Source organism: Felis catus, chromosome F2 (genome assembly GCF_018350175.1).
Source record: "Felis catus isolate Fca126 chromosome F2, F.catus_Fca126_mat1.0, whole genome shotgun sequence".
In the NCBI taxonomy this organism is placed as follows: Eukaryota; Metazoa; Chordata; class Mammalia; order Carnivora; family Felidae; genus Felis; species Felis catus.
The window spans coordinates 31,614,875-31,639,085 of record NC_058385.1 but is presented as its reverse complement, the minus strand read 5'-3'; positions in this window follow the sequence as shown (position 1 = coordinate 31,639,085).

Sequence of the window (24,211 nt, the reverse complement as noted above, 5' to 3'; positions counted from 1 at the left end):
TAAGGGTAATCAATTCCTGATTAGCTACATTACTGTAATTAGTTACATTGTTTGATAAATCTAACTTAATTAATTGAGATCATTTCATATTGAAATTCCAGGGCATGACAATTTTCTTTTGGTAATCTTATACTATAAACGTATTGTTATCTTTCATTAATTGTTCCAAATACTTCTCCCATGAGTTAAAACCATCCCTTGGGTTCATAACCATGAGAATATTTCAAAGATAAGGAAACTATGCCTGAAAATTCAGTGGAATAAGTACCAGTGGTGTTAAGGAGAGCATGTTAGACTGGCAGACTGTTAGGAAATATAGAAGAGTACCATTAGGACATGAATAGAAAACTAGTTGGTGATGAAGATTTAATGAGATATTTTTCTTACAGTTCTGAGATTTTATAATTATTTGGTTCACCTTCCAAATGGGAACATTCAGTAATCATTACTTTCAGTAGTCAATTCGTGCTTAAGGTTTCAAATTCAAATTAGAAGTCTGAATACAGACAATCATGTATGTGTATGTGTGTCTACTTACTTTTATAATTTTATCAGCTGTTTCTACTCCATATCTAGGTAAAATTGTCATCTTAATAAATTAGAAAAGATAGGGAGAAGTGGAGAATGAAAGGAAGCTTTAGAGGCTCAAAAGAAGCTTTGCTAGAGGGTCCTTTGGGGACCTAAAAGACAATATATGAGAAATTGTCAGTTTTTCTAATTTATATTGTTTCACTATTCTGGGATTTTCTAGTTGTCCTGGTATTCCTTTACTTTTACTTTACATATGTAACTTTTAGTGTCAGTGAAATCTACATATATATATATGTGTAAAAAAATAAAATGTGTAAAAATATACATGTATACACACACATGTATATATGTATACATATATACATGTGTGTACGTGTGTGTATACAGGTTGAAGAAAGGATTAAAAGTTGTGAGCAAGAAGAAGAATTGCACAAATTCACGAACCCAAACTGGTTAATAGTTTTCCTTTGAAAGGTTTTTAATGTATTGGTTTGAAGTATCCAGTGTAACAAAACTTGAATTAGTTAAGCTTCTTTATTCTCCTTTACAGAGTAGAACCTGTACATATCACATATATTTGAAATTAAAACACATTATCTTTCATTGTTCAGTAGTTTGTTTCCTTTCAACTGTGGTAAAGTGTATAGAACATAAAATTTACAATTTTAACTATTTTAAGGGTATAGCGAATGTGCCCGTGAAAGCAAAGAAAGGGAATAAGATTGGGCCGAGCGAAGTTGGACTGTAACGCAGTCTCAGTAAAAGCCTAAACCCACTCCATAGAGCCCTCTGTTGCTGTCCTGAGCTGAGGAGAGAGGCCAGGCTTTTATATACCTGTAGCTCCTTGTATTTGGATGCACACTACCCTGAAAATGGGGTGGGACCATGGACCTGAGGAATCTCTGTAGCCAAATTTGACTGTTAAGGGCTGTCTTGTGGCAACGATCCCACCAGCAAAATAAATTATTGTTCTGGAAATGAAGGGGCATCTGAGAAGCACATGACAGCCACAACCTCAGCGTTTTCCCATAAACAATGCTCATTTGAGCTAGTAACAGTGCAAGATAACCAGGGCGAGCATTAGTAGCCATGATGTAAGTTAATACTGGAATTTAAAGTTTACACTACACGAGAAGCTTATTTATTTTATTAGATACAGTATTAGTTATATAACACTAGCAAAGAGAGATAATGCAAAAGCATGTACTTATTACTTTTTAACTTGTAATACATGTAGGAATGATTTTGAGTAATTCGATGTTAAGTACAAAGTGGCACAGAAAACAAACAAAAAACAGAAATAAACTGATGAATATCTGATGATTGACAGGGAAGCTCAATTTCCTTGCTGTGAATTAACATTGACTCTAGCTAATATATGCATTTAAATGTTTGTAACGCCCCTTAGTATGAGGTAACTCCGCAGTAACATGGCTCATAGAGATTTTTCTTTGTCAATTATATTTATTTTTTTCACTTTTTTGTACATTTTTGTCTACTAAACCTTCCAATAGTCTCCTGCTGAGAAATGAAGGTAAGCACAGTAGTGGATCATGTTTTTGACAGCCCAAAGCTTGGTGACCCATGCACAATATACTTCCCTGCCACCTTTTTGTCAACATCTTGACAAGGGCATCATGCATTAAAGAGAAACATTCAGACTCTAACAATCTAATGCTCACTTTTCTTGAAGAAAGTGTGTAAAAAGGTATAATTTTAACACATCACAATCATTTCTGACTACACAGTAGGCAGTTTTGTTCATTGTAGTGAACTTCTTGAATGCAAATACATCAATCAGAAAGTAAAGTGTTCTGAGCAATAGAGAAATGTCTTTGAAAGATGTATTGGTTGACCTCTACATATATTGTGGCTTAACTAAACCAGGTGTTTTCAAGCATCTCTAGCTACAAAACCCTTTCATTAAACAAAGGCTTAAAATAGAGTTATCTATCTATCTATCTATCTATCATCTATCTATCATTTATCTGATCTATCTAGATGTAGTAATTTATCTAATTTATCTATATATAGGTCTCTCTCTGTCTCTCTCTTTGTCTCTCATCTATCATATATCGCCTATCTATATATCTAAGGTTTGGATGCCAGTTCATTTACCTCTCCCTCCACACCAAGCATAACTAAGACTTTAATCACTGAGGATCCTAACAGCACTCTAAGGAAAATTTTGAAAATTTTCTAACTACTGTCAAAGTTTAGAGGATATTAGGAGATTAGATACATTCCTAACCCCCCAGTGACCCATTGTGAACATTTATTTTAGCACTTAACGTCTTAACATCTGTATGAGGCTAGCTTATACATACATATTATCTCCCCGTCTATATTTTGATTCAGAATTATGTCTTTTTTTATTTTCTAAATATCTCTTTCTACATTAACTGAATAAGTTTGGCACAATTGCATTGGATAGAACAGAACCAAATTTGATAAATATTATCTTAATATGGCTATCAAATCCTTCATAGGAAATAAAATTTCTGTATTAGTATTCTAGCTATAAAATCCTAATACTTATGTGGAGAGAATATGAGCCAAAAGCTGTAATTACTATATATCAGAATCTTTTCTTGGCCTTTTACTCTTTTTTTCTTGGCCTATAAAGCTTAATATCTGTCTGGGGTACAATTTCCTCAAGGTGATAAGTCAGACAAGAATATCATGGATGAAAGGCACAGGACAGCCAAAAGGGGAAAAAAGGATATACAGTAAAACCTTGGTTTGTGAGCATAATTTGTTCCAGAAACAGGCTTATAACCCAAAGCACTTGTATATCAAAGTGAATTTCCCCATAAGAAATAATGGAGACTCAAATGATTCATTCCACAACCCAAAAATATTCCTGTAAAAATGCTTACAATACTGCAATATACTACAAAATAATAAAAAAGTACAAAATATAAAGAAAATTAATTTAATCTGCACTTACCTTTGAAAAACATTGTGGCTGATGTTGGTTTTAAATGTTTTACATGTTTTAAATGTTTGTATAAAAGCAGATCCTTAAAAACAAGTACATATGCAATGAAACAAAAACTTTACAATTAATGACAGCACTTTTGTTACTGTTTTGTATTTCATCATTCCTCTTGAAGAGCTGTTTGGCTCCAACAGAGGTATGTCAACCCTGACTATGAAGGACCGCAATGGCATTTATGTAGACTTAAGAGTGTTCATCAGTTCCTCCAATAAACATTTATGAAGCACAGAACATTTCCAGAATTTTGCATAGAACATGAAGAAGACTGGGTGCACACCCCACTGAGATTCTGTTTAAGTTTTCTCAAGGAAACTTACTATTCCTCACTGTTCAAGGAATGGAGAAAAACAAAGGAATCCCAAACCTAAAGGACTGGGCTTCAGGAAATTTAGCTTCAAAGCTATTTACTTTACAGAGGGTAGCAGCAAGTACTTAGCTTCATGCATATGAAGTACAATTCAATTTCTAAAATGACAACACTGAATTGACATTGAAGACTCTGTTGCTTTTGTTTCAGATATTCTGCTTATGTGTGCTTTATACTGAGGCTGCAAACTGTTGATGTTGAAACTCTTAATGTGCTGTCTTTGAGTTAAAGCAGACTCATTTGAAAGCAGTCTGCAACTTGAAAAATTTAGTGTCTTCCTTAAAAAAGTTACTTTATAAATATAAGCCTAGGACAGACTTGGTCAATTTGAAAAAACCTCTTACGCATTTATGTAATAAGTATGTGGTCTACACACAAATTCACATTATAATACCTCATTCAAATTTTGATGCCATTGAGTTCAATGATCTTAAAAAGTCAAATATGCTCGGGGTGCCTGGGTGGCTTGGTCGGTTAAGCGTCTGACTTCGGCTCAGGTCATGATCTCAAGGTCCGTGTGTTTGAGCCCCGCATCGGGCTCTGTGCTGACAGCTCAGAGCCTGGAGCCTGTTTCAGATTCTGTGTCTCCCTCTCTCTGTGCCCCTCCCCTGTTCATGCTCTGTCTCAAAAATAAATAAACGTTAAAAAATTGTTTTTAAAAATAAAAAAGTCAAATATGCTCATCCCCTTTCTTAGAAAAGAGTATGAGAATAAAGAATCAAAAATCAATAGGAAAATTGGAATTTGACCTAATTTATTTTATTTTTTATGTTAAGTACCAATAGATTTTCTTCTATGCCATTAAGCAATAGCAAGAAGAATGAATACCAAAAATTCAAACTTTTAAATTGTTCTCATTTCTATGACTTGAAAATGCAGTAGTTATTAAGCATTTATTCTATAAAAAAAAAAACAGATAAAGTTCCACGCTGGCTTGGTCCCAGGTCACTACTCTGGCTTGGCTCTCACTGGTCTTGAGGAAGGATAAGCCAGGAGCAACTGAGCCAAAAGGAACATCCAGAGAATCATTGTCATCACAACAAGGCTAATAATGATAACAGCTGCCAACAGGAAATACAACAGTGATGATAAGGGTGCCAAGCACTCAATAGTTTTGTTGAGTCTTGGAAGTTATGCATAAAATTCTGTGTGATCACAGTGTTGTACCACTGGGAGAATATGGTGTGTTTAATCATCCCTCTGGCATACTCTAGCTTGTTTCTTCTTTGTCAGTGTCATACTTGCCTAGTCTTTTAAAGATTTCAGCTCTAAGTAAGAAAAAAAAAAACAATGAAAAAAATGTAAAAGCCTGCAATTTTGCAAGGACTGAATTTCTAATGGAATGACATTATAATAGTTCAGTTTCAAGCAATGGTAACAGTTAAAATTAACCAATAAACCTGACAGCACATAGAGCAATCTTTAAGTACAAGTAAATTCACTACTAGCTGTCATCCAGGCACAGAAAAGCTGCATTGCTAATGCTCTTTCTGAACTTAATTCAATATTTTATAAAACTATGTCTCTCAAAATGACAGCAAGCAATAAGGAGCTGCATAATGTTTTACTTTCACGATTTAAATGGGACATTTTTAAATGAAAAAAAAAAATCCCTGACTCAAATAAATGATATAAACCAGCAGTTTTAATTGCCTTTGGCTGAATATAAAACTAAAACCTATAAAGCATTATTATATGGTCAACATTTATAATGATAAGCTCAAGAAAGTCAGTGTCATTTACATATGCTTTTAAGAAAAACTGTGAGAGTCTTTGAGCACGTTTATGATTGAGATTCGAACAGAATTTTGGGGGCAGTAAAATGGCAGCTAGCATAAAAGAGTATGCTAGTAATAAAGCAACACAGGCACTCATATTCCTATGAAGATTCAGTTGCCTATGCTCAGAAGAATGGTTCTAAAGTGTGTGCAATATGGCATATAGGAAAAAACCTTATAAAACATTAGATGTGTTTCATGTTAAGATGAGCATAGAAGGGCATGCTGGAGTGTCTGTTCAGGAGTAACTGAATTATATAAATTAACAGAGTATTGCAGCCCATTTGACTGAATCTTCTATTTAAAGGTGAGGAACTTAAATCCTCCAAAAGCCAAATTATTTTCCCCAAACTCACAAAATGGTACATGAAAAAGTAATCAAGTCCAAAATGTTTTTTTAATTATAGGTATTTATTTATTTAAAAAATATTTATTTTTAAATAATCTCTACACCCAACACGGGGCTCAAACTGACAACTCTGAGATCAAGAGTTGCATGCCCCCCTGGCTGAGCCAGCCAGGCGTTCCTGATTTCTTCAATCTTAATCCTTAACATTTTACATATATACCTCGTGGAGGGCTAAAATCACAATGCAATTCATTCAGTGAATATTTGCTAATTTGATTAATTAAACTGAGGGCTAACTTGAAAAATATTGTATAGAAATTAGATGGCTGGTAAACAAATACCTGATTTGTTTTCTTCTTGAGTTTAACGTTACTCACATTTCACTTACATCTAACGTAATTGACTGCTTCACGATTTTTTAAAAATTTATTTATTTATTTTGAGAGAGAGAGCATGAACAGGGGAGGGGCAGAGAGAGAGGGAGAGAGAGGATTCAGACTGAGCCAACCCGGTGCCCCGCTGACAGCTTCAAGATTTTTAAATCACAATATTGCTATCAACAAAATGACAATAGCCTGATGACGTTTCACAGATCAATTTCGTTTGCCACACAAGAGATTTGATATTATCAATATACGAAAGAGAATCATGCGTATAAGACACTTTTTTTTCTAAATTTTCGTTTATTTCATAAATCTCCATATCTATACTCATCCCACAATCAAGGCATATATACTACTACATATAGTGGATTGGATATGACAGGAATAAGAACTACTTTTTAGAGGGACGAGGGAAAAAGTTGTTAAATATATCTGTTAATTCTTGTATGCCACTACAAAGTCTTCCTTGCCTCTCTCCATGGACTGTTGTGATAGCCAATCACACAAAAGACTTCAATCTGCTTCATGCAGGTGCAGTGTGATGGTGCCTTCTCCCCGGACCCATATGGCATACAACTAGCTTTTTGCTCTGGGTTTCTCTGATGCTGTAACATGCGATGACTAAGGAAATCAGCCCCGTGCTGATAAACAAACATCCCTCACACATGTACAAACTCTGTGGCAGAATTAATGTTCATAACTTGACCAACGAGGTCCTGGAGTCAACAGATAAACAATATCCCCCTCTTCTGTTGTTCTGAGTAGAAAGTCTGAAAACACGGTTCACAGTTTTCTCCAAAGATCTCACAGGGTCAGGTATCAAGGGACTGTATTAGTAGCTAACTTTATAACACACCTTTCTATTGACTTCTATATGACTTTTCTCTCTTGTACTTGCACTTCCCCTAGTTCATTTCACAATCATCTTCTTCATCCCTTACACTTGATGTAACAAGTAACAGTTCACAAATACACCACCTGTGTTAACGCCTGTGTCTTAGGCTGTCTTCAGGAGAACCCAGACTAAAACTTGGAGATTTTTTTTAATGTGACTAATTTTACTTACTATGTTTCACTCATAACTATGGTTATGGATAGGACCAACTTAAGTACCCCTAATTCAAATGGGAGTTCCAGCAACGTACATTTGTACATACCATGTACATTCTGCACACCATAGATCTTTGCAGTTATTCATGGAAAGTCGAAATGGCAAATATTTATGTCAGTAACACCACAGTTCTATTTTTAATTCTAGAAAATTGACAGAGTAACTCAGGCATGGAGAATTATCTGAATGTGTTGTAGAACTGTAAACAGGAAACTTTCAATTAGTGGATTTTTAATTGGACTCAGCTGCAGCCAGTGGCAAGCATACTGATAATATTTGTAGTTACCTCTAGCTATTAGGAAATACCACCACTAGCATTACCTTACTTGACTGCAGTTTTAAGCACAGGCAACTGGACCTTTGGAGTGTATGATCTTTCCCTAAGATATAATGAAAAATGCAGCATTAGAAATTGACCTCCAAATCCTATTCTCTTGCCTTTAAATCATATCACTCTTTATGTTTGCCGTCTGCTTAACTCTATAGCTTTGTTAAGAAGACCTATGTGAACTGGATGGAGCAATCAATTAATAGTGCTCATTGGCTAATTTATGATTATATATTTGCATCATCTACACATATGAGCAGTTATACCATTAAAAATCTGTGCTTGAACACAGTACACTTTAACTGAAAATATTTTCATTTATATGTAAAATTGATCTGGATAGTGTTTGAGCTAACGATGACTTGTTCTTAATTAGTGGGTCATGTGGTGAACTCAAGTAAAATTTGTTCACATGTTCTACTCAGCTACGGTACACATTGGATACATTAGATAACAAACTGCAAAGGGTATATAACACCTTAGCCATAACTCACACTGTAAGCTTTCTCCTCCAACTGCATATGAATTGGTTACTCTTCATGCCAATGGAAAAAAAAAAAACACTGGTATTCTTATATTCAAAATCTTGTTCAAATGAAATTCCAATTAAAAAGAAAAAAATAATTGGGGTGCCTGGGTGGCTCAGTAGGTTAAGTGTTCAACTCTTGATTTAGGTTCATGTCATGATCTCATGGTTCATGAGTTCAAGTTCCACACTGAGCTTCATGCTGAGCCTGGAGTCTTCTTGGGATTCTCTCTCTCTCCTCTCTTCCCCTCCCCTGCTTGTGTTCTCTCTCTTTCTCTCTCTCTCAAAATAAGTAAATAAGCATTTTGTAAAAATCTATTTTAAAAAGAAGAAAAAATAAGAACCTAGTGGAAACAGGAAGAAGTATGATTTATTGCACTAAAATTTCTAACATTTCAGGGCTGATTTCCTTAGGTAGATTCAGATTATTTGAAGATTATTTTTGGGATTACTGTCATACGCAGACATCTATACCTAAGTGTGGCAGCATTTACAATGAGTGACCTGGCTGTTAGGGATTAGGGTAACAGATAAAGGTAAACTGGGGACATGCTGAACAGATTTTATTCTCCACTCTTGTAGTTTGAAAATGAAAATGTTATCTTGGAGAGAATACACAGAAATCTAATTTGAAGATATTTAAAATATATCCTTTGGCAATTTAGCAGTTGTGAGTACCAAGTGCTCCTAATTATATTCTCTCTGCTACTTAAATTTACTCTTGAAAAAAATATAATCTTTTCAGCACTTAGGACATTTTCTGACTAAGCAGATAAACATTGGGCTGACAGATCTAAGTTTCAATACATAAAGGGAAATGCTGTGTATCATCTGCTCCCTTCCAACTCATCCTCTGTGCTGCCCCGCGGGAAATCTTGCCAAATGTGGATATTACCCATTTTATGCATTCCTTTAATATTCTTTAATTATTTAACACAATAGAGTTGCCAATCACATATCTTCTCATATGGCATTCAAAAATATTAATTTTGGTTCTTTGGAATGATGTGACAGGAAGGGTTCTGAGGCCATAGGATAATCAAGAGAAAATGTGCCATTTTTACTTAATGATATCTGTTATATAAAATGGAGCAGGAAATCTGAATACTTTTAAATGTGTATAGGGCAACCTGGATGGCTCAGTAGGTTGAGCGTCTGACTTCGGCTTGGGTCACGATCTCACAGTTGGTGAGTTCGAGCCCTGCATTGGGCTTGCTGCGGTCAGTACAGAGCCCACGTCAGATCCTCTGTCCCCCTCTTCCTCTGCCCCTATCCTGCTCATGCTGTCTTCCTCAAAAGTGAATAAACATTAAAAAATAAAATAAAATAGTGTAAATTTGTGGTTAGCAGCTCTCTGGCAAGCCTTCAGCTTTAGCTCTTCCTCCTCCCACGGTCCTATAAACACGTGACCATAGAGTTCTGAGAACCTCTGAGCTTTTGTTACTCAGGTTCTTCATTCAGCTTGGAGTTCCATGCACTGCATAAATCAGGCTGGCCAGCTTCTGTACCTTGGGAGAATGAACCTCATCATCTCTGCTACAAATCAGTCTCCCCTGATTTATTTAAGCACAGCCAATTCTGCTTCTTTGCTGCTTCTGTAACACTTCATTCATGCACTCATTTATTTATCCTTCTTTTACTCAACAAATATGACATCAATAAATGTGGTAGTCTATGCAAGGAACTGTATGTATGATTGTGAATAACGTAGAAATACTTACATGAATATGTTTAGACAGTCTTATACAACTTAGGGTTTCTGTTAAATATTTACAACTATATTATGGGCATTTATTTACTTCTGTCTCCTATATTAAAACACAAGATCTTTGGAAGACTGATTAGAGCATATATTTATTTGTATTCTGAGGATTTAGTATAGTGCCTGATATAACGTAAGTGTGTAAAATTTTTTAGTGTGACTACATTGATTTAATAATACATTGGGAGAGTAGCCCCTAATTGTATTTATTTTCTTCAGCTCAGTTACCCATGCCTGGATTACATACTTATATGACTTCACAGTACAAGGTCTAATGTGGATCATGTGGGGAAAAGGTGAGGAGGCAGGTCTAGTATAGTGACTGACAAATCCTAATGTTAACACCAGGAATACTTATTACCAGAAAAGGCACAATATTGTAACCCATTAAGTAAAGAAATATGAGTCCTTTGTTAGAAATTGAAATGAGTCTTTTTACTTAAAAGTATGACTTCAAAATATTTTAAGCAATTTTAAGCCTTTAGAAAGAAAAATAGATAACTGAGAAATAATATATAATGTATCCAGAGAAAGATAGTAATATTAATCTATCAACAAACGTCAGTGGAGAAAACTCAGCTCACGGCTTCATATTATCAATATGCTTTCAAAACATAGGAAATGTCTATTTATAGGATCTAAAGTTGAACACAGATATCTCTTTTCCATTTTTCCATTTAAGGCATTAAAATACATAAAGTACTATATAAAACAACTTAATAGAACTGGATCTGTCAAACTTCAGACTCCTAAACTGTTAACGTTATTAATTAACGAATTATTAGATTATGCTGGTTTTTTTAATTTAAGCTTAAAGGTATAGCATGTAAAATAAACCACTGCCACTTAAAGCACCATACTTTGTATAAAAGAAGCTTATTCTTTAACACATTTCATTTATTTTTACTTCATCAAAATTATTTTTAACTAATTTGTTAGGAAAAGGGTGTTGATATAAGATATATGAAGGGCCAAGATCATGGGAAATTTGTAGACTGTGTCAGAGTAGAAATTGACAATGTTAAACTTGAACTATTTAATGATTTCCACATCAAGAAAAACACTTTGAAATACAAAATATATCATCAATTACAAAATGTTCGTTTTATAATTGTCAATGAACCTGGTTGTTTGTACCAAGAACATGAGATATAGGACAGAATTACAATGCCAAGTAGGTAGATACATTTTGCATAGTTATAGGTAAATGTAGGTGTAGGGATAAATATAGGCACAGATATAGATATAGTCACCATCATACATGTGGATTTAGATACATAGGATGATATAAGTACATATGTAAAATGTTTGCAAGCTTTGTCTGTTACACAAAAATCTATGTAATATCATAGGTCACTTATTTCAAGGCACTCCTGGTACACAATCCCCATAGATGGCCTCAAAATTTGCTTACTATAGGATTGCCTCCTAAAATATATGTATGGTTTCTATTAAATACGTAAGATCGAAAATATTTTTAAAACTAAATTTACATAATTTATAAATTATTTAGCCATGAGCTATATGTCTGCTTATTAAATTTTTATGAAACCTGTATCACACATTTTAGAAGGTCCTATTTCCTTGATCAATTGCATGTGAGATATTCCGCAAGAAAGTTAATGCTTTTGAGTCTTGTTGCTTTGTGTCAAAAGTGGCAGGTTTGGTCCAGATGATCTCCAACATCTGTCTAACTGATAATGTAAAGTTTTACTATTCTGTTAATGTGATTGGCTGAATTCATGAATGACTTTTGATATTTGTGAAGGGGAAAATGGTGTTTGTTTCTGAAATTTTTGAAAATTCATATAAAACTCCACTCCCCAGTTCTCATTCTCCTTCTTTCTCTGTAATACTATTCATGGTAGTGACAAGTCCCCATGAGACTTCATATTTCCCCTTCCTCTTGCACTTATCTTTTACCATTGACATCTCTCTAGAACATTTTTAACTTTAAAAAATTTTTTTTCAATGTTTATTTAATTTTGAGAGACAGAGTGTGAGTAGGGAAGGGGCAAAGAGAGAGGGAGACACAGAATTCCAAACAAGCTCCAGGCTCTGAGCTGTCAGCACAGAGCCCGATGCGGGGCTTGAACCCACAAACTGTGAGATCATGACCTGGGCCGAAGTCGGATGCCCACCCGACTGAGCCACCCAGGCGCCCCATAACTTTTTTTTTAATTCAGGATGTCTCTGTATCTCAGGCTTCCTGATACTGACTGAATCATGTTATAACTCTTGTTGCTGTATAGTTACCAATATTGACTCCTTATACTTGCAAGAGCATCCAGGTTTGAATGATCAGTTGCATAAATGCTCTATCAATAAGCCTTTATTTTTAAATTTCACTTTAAATAAATTACCCAAATCCTGGCAAGATGTTCCTGCCACTTCCTTTGTTTCACTGAAACCAACTCCACTTGAATAGAGATTTATTTCTGACACTCTCCTCAGAAGGAAATGCCTTTCCCTCATAAGGCTGGATAGACAGGAGAAGAGTTGATATTTTTTACCTTTGAATTGCCACTTTCAGGTTGCTCTACTGGCCTATAAATTTCACAGCTGTGAGGCTCAGGCAAACATCTAAATCTATACCATCATTCTACCTTTCCACAGTAGTATTATCTCCTAACACTCTGGTTTCTCTCAATTTTTGAAAGATGGCTCCAAGATGGGATCCATTCCTGCTGACAGACTGTGGTCTGGATTGCCCAGTTTAGAAGCCTATCCACAGAATTTGTCACCCTCACAAGAGGAGATCTTATTTTCACTCAATTATTGTGAAATTATTTCCAAACTCACATTTATAATATTACTTCTCTCAGAAAGATCCCAAATCTAAAATATTGAATTATAATACCATGCACTCTGACAACAAATGCACATATTTTTTTCACTGTCTTGTATTTGTTTTATTTTGAGAACATCAAACACAATACCCTTCCATTTTGTCCTTCTGTTTTATTTCTCTCATCTCCCCTTTTCTTTCTTTCCACATGGGTTCCATTTCCTCAACCACTGTACAGTTTGGTTAAAGGTGAATTTGAACACCATCCTCTTCGGGTCATTCAACTATTCTTTTCTCTTCATATTCAACTTCCCACTCTATAATTGCTTGTTCTTTTCAACATACAAATGTACTCAAGCATCTCCCCAAACACCAAAACAAATAAATAAAAAGGCTAGTATTTCATAGCCAACTCTAGCTATCTTCCTTCTTCATTTTATTCTCAAATTTCTTATGAAAAATAACTATCAGTGGATACCTTCTTACCTCTTTACTCTTCAATATACATCTCCATCCCTATAACTTTTCACTAAATTTAACACAACCTAAGCCACTTCTTATCTCTTGATTACTAAATTCGGTCTTACCTCTGGGCTGTATTTGATAGTTAATCACTTGCTCACTGAAATCCTCTCTCTGTTTCTCTTTCCTTAATTTGATTATATCACTCCTGCCCATTGCTTCTTAGGTAATTTTATGGAATTTCCTACTTTCCACAACACTTGAAACTCAACAGTTCCCAGACTTCTGTTGTCAGTCTACTCCTTCTTGTTCTCATAGTCTTCTGTTAAAACTGTACATTTCGTTCAGAGTAAAAGGCAAAGTCTTTACAAAAACCTACAAGGCTGTCATAAATGCTGTGATCCAAAGCTACCCTTTAGGATAAATGTAGTCATTTCACTCACTGTTGTTTTCAGCTTTCCCATCTTCCCAGAAAGTGCCCCGAGGAAACAGTAGGCACAGCACACCTCCTATGACTGGATACAGGAATATGGTATCCTAGTAGCCTTCTCAAAGAGGAACAACTCTGAAGGGCCTTCCCACCACCAGTGGCCCCCCTCCCAAGTTTTCCCCACACATTTAACCATGCCTCTTAGCTTTCCTATAACAGATTTTGGTCCTGAGAGCACTTGCTAATAAACTTTCTGTGTGCTAATCTACATCTCAAAGTCTGCTACTCAGGGAACCCAACCTGTGACATTTGGTACTGGAGTTATCTTAGAAACAGGTGCTTAAATGGGATTTTGGAGTTGAATCACCCACAATAAAGATTCCTTCTGCTGGAAGCACATACAATGCATATAGCCCCTTAGTAAGGTAGCATTATAATTGTTAACACTTTTACAGTATCAGATTAGAATGTTTTACCAGAAAATAGAAATGCACGAGCAGGATATACCAGACATTGTTTAATTCGGGAGAAATAGAAATTGTGAAGACAGTTGAATTAAATGTGGTTGTAGGGGAAAGTGATACTTTAAAAACTGAGTATAATTAATAATAAACTAAAAGCTTGTGTGAAAGCTAGAGAGGGCCCTTGACAGCTTGTAGAGAGACTCTAATCTCATGAACCTAAAAGGCAAAGAAAGCTGAGCTCTACAGATTCTCAACACAGACAGATCTGCTATGCCACGGTCAGGAAAAAAACTGGGAAACAAATTGGACCCTGGGACATGGGATAAGCATATGTAGGATGAAACACTTGGGTTGCACTCCTTCCTATTAAGGGCTAACACTTTTACCTTGTTTGAAATGATCACAAGCCTCTATCCTCCAAGACAATATATGCTCCTTCAGGATATTACCTTCATTGACCTTCTGTCCACTTATCTATAGCTTGGGTCAAATAATATAACTGACTGCTGAGACCTACTAAAGAAGGAAAGGGGCAATATGAAGAAGTTGCTGGAGGATCAGACAAGGGGGTATATAAAGGACCGAATGCTGGGGGTGCCTGATCGAAGAAGGCAGCTCACAAAATTAGATGAGGAAGTCTTTATTGATTTGGGAGAGGTCGCCTGATACACCGAATTAAATGCTCTGGCAATAACTCAAGGAAATGATGCTAACACACTCTTAAAAAGGCTGTTGAAATGATCACGCTCACTAAGGAAGAAAAGTCAGACTTTCGATAGAAGACAGTGAAAATGGGGACAAAAAGCTTCACAAAGTAGTCATGGTATTATACATATAATGCATAAGACTGAAAAACCCATATTTTGACTACATGTTTAGGAGAGTCTAGAGGAAAATATTTAATAAATAATTAAGAAACCTACACTGATATAACTAAGAATAGTAGTGAAGCTCTTTTGTGAACCAGGTGGCAGTCGGCTACGCACTTCAGGACTGGACTAACTAACAGTAATATGAGAATGATTTGACCCTGGAGCTAGAGGCCAGAGAGCAACACTTAACCCTTAGTTGCCAAGTAGGTATAATTATGGTAACGGACAGCAAGATTAGAGTGGCTACCAAGGATATTAACATACCGAGAGCTACGGTGGTACATAAAGGAACCCTGCATCCACAAAGACTAGACAAATGGGAAATTGAAAGAGTATTCCTGAAAGAAGTTGGAAGCAGAATTTCTGGAATTGGAGAGAAAGGAGATAGGGGGAAATGTTCTCTAGGAAATGAGCAATTTATGTGGTGATTTTTTAAATCATTTGACATCCCTTGAAATTTTCCTAAAGGCATAGAGCAAAGAAAGAATTATTCATTCAGGAAAATCTACTAAATGCCATTAAGAACAATGAGAGTCTGTGGCATTTTAGCCCATGGTTTCCTGTCTTACCCCATAACCCCACCTCCAGCTCCATTTTATGGAAGCTCTCTAGTAGGTACTCTTTTGCAGGCAGATGTAACCAAATGGGCCAGGTCTCCCTCTACTGTCAGCTCCTAGTTCAGACTATAGTTTTACTCCTGAAGGAGAAGGCTGCCAGCAGTATTTCCATCCACTTTCTCTTGCTTCGTGTTGCAGAAACTTTATTCCAGGCAGACACTGACCTGTTCAGCCCCAACCATAGAACAGAAGTTTTTCTTCAGGCGTCTTGGATCAAAAATACTGGGGACATGATCCTCTTACTACTAACTTGCTCATAGGTTGGAGACTGCATGTCAGGAAGAGCAAGCCAATTTGATAAGCATCTGAAAATCCACCCATTGCTTATTCACAGATTAGGGTAACACCCTGGAATAAACAGTCCCCATGCCCCAGCTCTGATACAGTGGTGAAGGGATTCTTTCCAGAGGTAAAGACAGGTCATAATATGAAGAGCTCTGTGGTTCTGGGTGAGGGAACTGACTTATTTGGAACAGAACATGAAGACTACTTATGTAAAAGTATTATTAAAAACAGTGGGAGATCTTGGTGGAGAGTAATTAAGAGAAGGCTGCAGTTCCATGAAACAAGTCAAATGAGTAACCATAACTTTAATAGAGTAGTTAGGGAAAGAGGCACTCAAGAGTCCTCCTAGGATCACACTCAAATCCAGGAGGCTGGAAGGCCGTGTATATGTGCTAAGCTACACCCACTCAGGAGCGATGAGAGCAAGACATGGGGCAGACTTAAAAGCATTCCCCAGGTCTGATTCAGGTCCATCAACTCAGAAGGTAGCCTCACGGGTACAGGTGAGGTACAGCTCATGGTGAATTCTCTGGGTCTATACTTACCACTTACTTATATGATGGTCATAGATCTGATCTCCAAAATTATAAGTGGAATGGCACAATTCCCACATTGGTTCCTTGGCTGGGGCTGGTGGGGGGGGGTAAAAAAATTTACAGTAAGAAATGCCATATTGAAACCTCTGAAATTGTTTACTCTTCTTTTCTCATCTTGGCCAGTATACTGTATCCCAAGGGAAATGAAAGACTAATGTTGCCCTAAAAACCTAAAAGATGCAGAGGTGATGATCCCCATCACATTTTCATTTAACTCATCAGTTGAGCCCTTATAAAAACCTGAAAGATGCTGGAAAATAACTATAAATACCACAAACCAAGTAGTAGTCCTAATATCAAATGTTCAGACAATTGTAATGTCTTTGTTACAGCAGATTAATACGGCTTCAGGTACATGATACATGGCTATTAATCTGGTAAACATGTTCTTTCCTATCAGAAATGTGGATCGAGGGGAGCCTGGTTGGCTCATTTGGTTAAGCGTCCAACCCTTGATTTTGGTTCAGGTCATGATCTCACGTTTCATGTGTTTGAGTCCCATATCAGGTTCTGGGCTGACGGCATGTAGTTTGCTTGGGATTCTCTTTATCCCTCTCTCTCTGCCCCTCCTCCACCCTGTCAAAATAAATAAATAAACATTAAAAATGAAATGTGAATCAAAAATAATACAAAATATATGTTTATGTGGCCACCACTGAACATGTACACATTAGATTCCTTGTACCAATGGATTAGCATACAAGAAGAAAAATATGACACCCATCAGGGATAGCTGACACTAATTATCAGTATAAGGTAATGCTAATGTTACACAATGGGGCATGGAGGGATATGACTCAATCTTAAGTGATTCACATAGGTGCCTGTGGGTATTCCCTTGCTCAATTTGATGGTAAATGGACAAGAGTCTTGCTCTGAGAACTAGAAGAACCAAGGTCTTGGACCCTTTCAGGGGTAGGGCTCTGGGTAATTCTAGCATGTATGCTCACTGGTCCAACAATGATGCTGGTAGACATTGAGGGTAATCTGGGATATATAATAAAGGATAGAGATTTTGTTCATCTGCTGAGGCATCAATCAAGTTCATCTGCACTGATGTGGGCTTAAGTTCATTTCAATAACCTTACATTATTTCCCCAGAAAATGTTTACAGTAGAGTACTGAAAGATGCTCCTAGAATACACATGAAACAAGAGAATATCTGAAGACTACAAGATTTGCATTATTGTAGACACTGTGCTGCACAGACTTGATTTCCCTGTCAGGAGGGAGGGGTTTATTCTTCCAACTGCTGGGAAAGTATTTTTGTCTGGCAACTTTCATATGTCAGAATTCTATAGGAGGTACCTCAGCTAAAGAGAATTGCTTCACCCAATGTCACATTCTAGGGAAAGCCAGCATCCAATGAATGGCTGATGTGGGGATATAAAGCAAGTCTTGCCTTCAATGAAGGACTTCTCTGATGGTCCATGGCAGCTTTCCAGCTCCCAATAGGGTTGGCCAAACCCTTTTAGTGACTGCACCACAGCCCAACTTCTGTTCAATTCTGATTTTGTCACTTAAATCATACAGATGTTTGTAAACATCCTGATAAATATCTGTCTCTTATCTCTATCTTATTTTCAGATTCTCAAGGATCTTCGCCTGTGACAAAGTCACCCCTTACCCATTTTACTTTTTAACTTATTCTGTAACACTTTCTCACTTGTTCACTCTGCCCCAATCAATTGTACTTCCTCCCTGCCCTCCTAGAAACAAGACAGGAATATTCCAATTTAGTCTTTTTCAATGTCTTTAACATCTGAGGGACTTTCCTCCATCAGCAATAGACTCCTAACCAACTTAGGTCTCTGGTCAAATTGTCGTTTCTCAATTTGTTCTGCCCTGAATATCCCCGCCCCACACACATACACTCACACACACAAACACATACACACAGCCCAAGCAGCCACTCCTAAATCCCTTTCATTCTTTTTCATTCCCAAAGAATTTACCAACTTTTAATAAACACTACATTATCCATTTATTGTATTTACTGTTCAGTTTTGCTTCCACCCAATAAATATAAGCTCAGTTACCTGTCCAAATTATCACCCATGATTACCTTTCCAAATACGGATCTCCTTTCATACTTCTTGTATATTAGTAATGCACTAATCTATCTGGAAAGCCAGTAGCTACCCTGAGGCATATTTATTTATGTCAATTACTCTTCCAAATTGTCCCCAAATTATCTTCAATTCCATAGTTATTTTCTTAACATTAGCTCTCACATATTTCACGGATTAAATGTGTTCTAGTTACTCTCTTTGATCTCAAATTCAAACCTTTACTAATTCTTTCTGTACAGACAGAAATGTCCATGTTGACTCTTACCATTTGCCTGCTTAAAACTCAATCAAGCCAAATCTTTTCTTTTGCTAACTCATCTGTTTTTCCCTGAAAAAGTGTAATCTCATTGTGTATCAATTAAGATGTCTGTGGCTGCAAGAAACTGATAGCCAAATGTAGTTTAAAAGCTAGGCATTTCATTATCTCTCATAATGCAAATTGGGAGATGATCAATTCCAAGTTTAGTTCAGCCATTCAAAAATATCAGCAATTACCCAAGTCCTCTCAGCTTTCTGATTTATCATCCTTAGCAGGTAACTTTTTGTTCTTAGTTTTGAATCCCCATGCAAAGAAGAGTCACCACATCACATGAAAATAACCTATGGGAAAGATGAGGGAACAGCATTAATAGGGGCCTGCCCTCATCTTATCAGGAAAAGTAGCCTTTGCTAGTAGACATGTGTAGCTTCTCCCTCACATCTATCACATGCCTATATCTACATACATCATGTACAGGGGAGATCAGGAGTGCTAAAATATGCTTAACTAAAGACTTTCAAAAATTCTCCTGACAAATTTTGGAAAAAAACTTATTTTCCATTATGATCTTGATGAAGAAATACTTTAATATTATTCATGCATCTGAGACATTCTATATATAATGTTATTATCAATAACATTATGTTAGTATCAATACTGATACACAATATATATAGATACAGAATATCAATCTAATATATATATATATGATTGGTACAATTTTATAATTGATTATACTCTGTATTAATATATTATATATGATAAAATGTTTTATAATATATATTTATTTATATGAAATTCTAATTTATATATCCTATCCTATCTACTTTAGTTAAATGCTGATCATGATCCAAACAAATGTTTTAACAACTAACTCAGTAAATACCTGTGCTTTTACTAACAGTGGGAAAGAATCAAACTGAATTACTTCTGGGGGGCAGGGGTAGAGTGGAAGAGTAACTTCCTGGTGTATGCCCCCATGAACTTTGTTGCTTGAGTGGTATCTGAACAAAATGGAGGTTCTTTGAACAATGAAGAAGGGGGATATTGACTGTTAGATAAAGGAATCTACAGCACAAGCTGGTTTTTGTATATAACCTATATTTTTGTTATTTCTTGGTCTATCTTATTAAAATCATGTCAAGGTCTACAAGCACCCCTTTCTGTAAGAAGTTGTACTTGATTACCACAAAATGGATTAACTGTCTTTCTTGTGGTCTCTCACAGTAAATTTTCTTTATCTTGATTGTGTCTTTTATGAACCTTTGGTGTAGTTGTTAGTCTAAGGTCATACTTCCTTTTTGTTGTGTTCTTTTTTACACCAGACTGTGAGATTCTCCTGGCTTTAGTTATTGTTTAATCATTTCTATTCTCTCACTTCCTAATATATATATATATATATATATATATAATATTATATTCTCTCACTTCTTGTTTCCTGAATGATGGAATTAATATAATTTGAATAAACCTTCAACATGAAATATCTAAATTTTTCATAATTTTACTGTGTGTTCATAGTGGACACTTTAAAGTATAAAAAATAATTTTCTTTAAATGTGGATAAAATTTTAACTTATAAAATGATGCATACCAAGTTTTCTGTCTTGATATACTAAAAAGTGCATTGGTCATAGCAGCTCTCACTAAAAAACTTCTGATGTGTAAAATGAATTAGCTATCATTTTTGTGGTCTCTCATGCTATATTTTTCTTACTTTGACTATGGTCTGTTTGTATGGCAAGTACTATAGGGAAGGGAGAAATAGAACGTTATTTTTACAGTAAGATGTTTATATATCATGAGGAATGGGAGGAGAGAGATATCTGGAAATGCTCAAAATCAAGCCTTTGTTATATCAGATACATCACAATTTCATATTCACAAACACCTTGCAATCTTCATATATTGCAATTCCAATACATATGTGTGACTTTTTTTGTTTTGTTTTATTTTGTTCTAATTAAAACCTGAACAAATGTATCAGTTCTTACATTCTGAAAACCATTAATTTTCTTGAAATTTTAGAATGGCTTCACTTTCTGGAATAATTTATATTTGATTTAATACAATTTTAACACACAAATATACATGTACATATAAGAGAATTTTGTGCATTGAAAATAACATGCACTGACATGGTGTAAATCGGGCCAGTTAATTAACTGGCATTTTGTGGCATTTGAAGTTATGGAAATGAAGCAAATATCTCTGCCTTCAAAATGTCTAACACAATTGTTTTATTTTTTAAATTAGTTAAATCAGAGTTAACTAGAAAATTAAAATGTCTGAGTATACCTAATTACCTAAGTACTCTGGTGAGTTGGGGTAGATGCTGAAGAAAATAATTGGTCTTAATTATATTCAGAATTCTCTAAAAAGAATCACTACTTAGTGGTAGCTATGCTTTGTTCAAAGACAGAAATTGAAATATTTATTGGATGGTTTTTTTTCTTGTGGATTTTTTCCTCCTACAAAGGGGAAATGGACTAAAATAAACCTTTTTTAAAACTGGGTTAGTGTTGGGGAGCCTGGGTGGCTCAATCGGTTGAGCATCCAACTCTTGATTTTGGCTTAGGTCATGATCCTGACCAGGGGTCATGGGATTGAGCCCCACGTTGGGTTCTACTCTGAGCATGGAGCCTGCTTGAGATTCTCCTTATGCCCCTCTCCCTACTTCCTTCTCTCTCTCTCTCTCTCTAAAATAAAAAGCATTAAAAAAATAGTGTTTACTTATTTTCTCCGTTTGACATCCTTTTATGTATATTTTTTATTCAATATAAGCAATATATTTTAAATAAGTAGACAGCTGTCATTGCCAAAATATTTTCATGTATGAACTTCAATTAATAGATAACACAAAAGTACTTACTATACTTCTTTGTAAAAACAAAACTTTATTTTGCCTAGAAATTCCTGCGGCAACACATGATAAAATATATGACATATCTAATCTTTCAATAAAAATTATCTTTTCTTATATCATGCTCTGTTTAATAAATATATTGAGGAATGGCATAAGACAATGGTTCTCAAAGTTTTTGAATTCAAAAAAGTATGAACAAATTAAGGGAGTGTAGAATATAACTGCCAAAATTTCTTTTATTGGATCAAATAAAAAGCAAAGCAAATAAATGTTGCAAAGAAGAGAGGAGGCAAACAAGAAGGAAGGAGAAAGTGAAGGAGAAATGATGAAGATACAGGGAAAAAAATGTCATGTACCAGCATTTGGATCGCCAGTCAAGGAATTTGATGGCATTTCAGGAATTTCATCTTGGGGTAAAAGAGAAACCTTCAAAAAGTTCTGCTCACTTAGAACTATTGTTAAACAACAACGGAAATACTGTCTTCAAGTATATTTATATTTATATTTTATTTATATATATATTTATATATGTACTTACCTATTTATGTTTTTATATAAGAAATATAATACAGATAAATATTACACTTTTTCACATATCACAAGTCATCATCAAAAACTTTCTACTGTGAAACTTTGTGAAATAAACACTACTTCATTTACTGAAACTACAAATCACAAGTTTTGAAGTATATTTATTTGCAGATACTTTATAGGGCACAACAAAAAGATACAGGCAGAATTTGGAATTGTTTATTTTGGGGAAAAGAAATTAAGAAAGACAAGCAACAAACATATAAATATCTCTCCCTGATCAATATATGATTTAGTGTAATATATGGTTTGGTACACAGACTCACCAATGAATGGGTCTGAAGAATTTTCACACTTTGTTAATGACACTGGGAGGCCACGTGGAAGGAATTAGGTGGACTAAAACTTCCTCAATAAGACAATATCTGGAGAAGTGATATTTTGAAAGGAAAGAGATAAAAACCATTTAGATGATAAGTAGGAATGTTAGGGATCATGAACTCTTTGTATCTCCAGCATCACCAAGAGTGAAGAGTGTCTCTAAGTATTTCTAAAGAAAACTGTTCCTATCCTGCTCTAAGCCTATAATTTGCCACATTAGACTAGCATAACTTAACATTAAAAATGATCCATTTTTTTCCCCTTCATTCTGATTTGATGCTATGTAACAAACTTTCTGATAGATCTTGTCTTCTGATATATTCTTCTATAGGGAGAACATTCACGGATCACTTGGAACTACCTTACAGTCACTCAAGGAGTTTGAACTTACATTGCAAAAAAGCCAGTTTATTTCATTTGTATCTGACTTTCATTTGTATCTGAACTTGATGTTCTCTGCCTATTAAGATAAAAATCTTTCTGTTGGCATAAAGTAGTAACATTGAAAACACACCTGTGTAATAGTTGTTATTTGGGGTGTAAAGTCAATCTCTTAACAATTGAAATTGAAGTTAGCACCAATATTTTACAGTTGGGAAATTTAAATTCCAAGGCATGAAGATAGTGCTTAACAGACACAAAACAGGTTGAAAAGCAATAAATTAAACCCAATTGTGTTTGATTTCAAAGTCTACCTTTTGTTTCTACCATTTGTTTCACATGACCTTCTCATACTTGTGGTACTACTTGCTGGCATTGTATGATAATTAAAGTTTACAATATGCTCTTTAACAGTACTATTTCACTATTTTTATGTGTTTGATAGTTTTGGTTTAAATGAATTATGAGTTTGCAAGAGGGCAAGGAGCACGTATATACTTGTACATTTTCTGGTGTGCTTCCTGAGGATTTAGGCAAATGGCCACAACCTAATGTGTACCAATTGATGGTTTTTTGCGATTTCAGGACATTTTTGTGTCGCTTAAACTTAAACTCATTCTTTTTGTTTTTGTAAGCTATAATGCCAAATAATTGCCTTGCCTCAACTTTTCACTTACAAACTAGTTATAATTGCCTTGCCTCAACTTTTCACTTATAAACTATTTTTTACCAACTTTAAATACAATTTATAGAACAAAAGAAAAAAAACTTCACAAAGGGTAATTCACAATGAAAGCCATTTATCATTATGGGGTAATTAAAATTTTGCAGCTTTTTCTCATTAGCCTTTTCCCTCAACTTAGTTTCTATTGATTTTGTCTCAAATAATTGAGGGAAAATTATTACAAATCTTATGCACTCTTGAATACCAAAGCCTAATTACTAAATTTTAGCTCCTATATTCATCAGATTTACCTGTGCTTGCCATTATTTTTCTCTCTTGTAATTAGGTTCTGTCCAATATTATCAACTCATCTTAAAGACTGGAGGAAAATTCTTGTGTTAATTTTT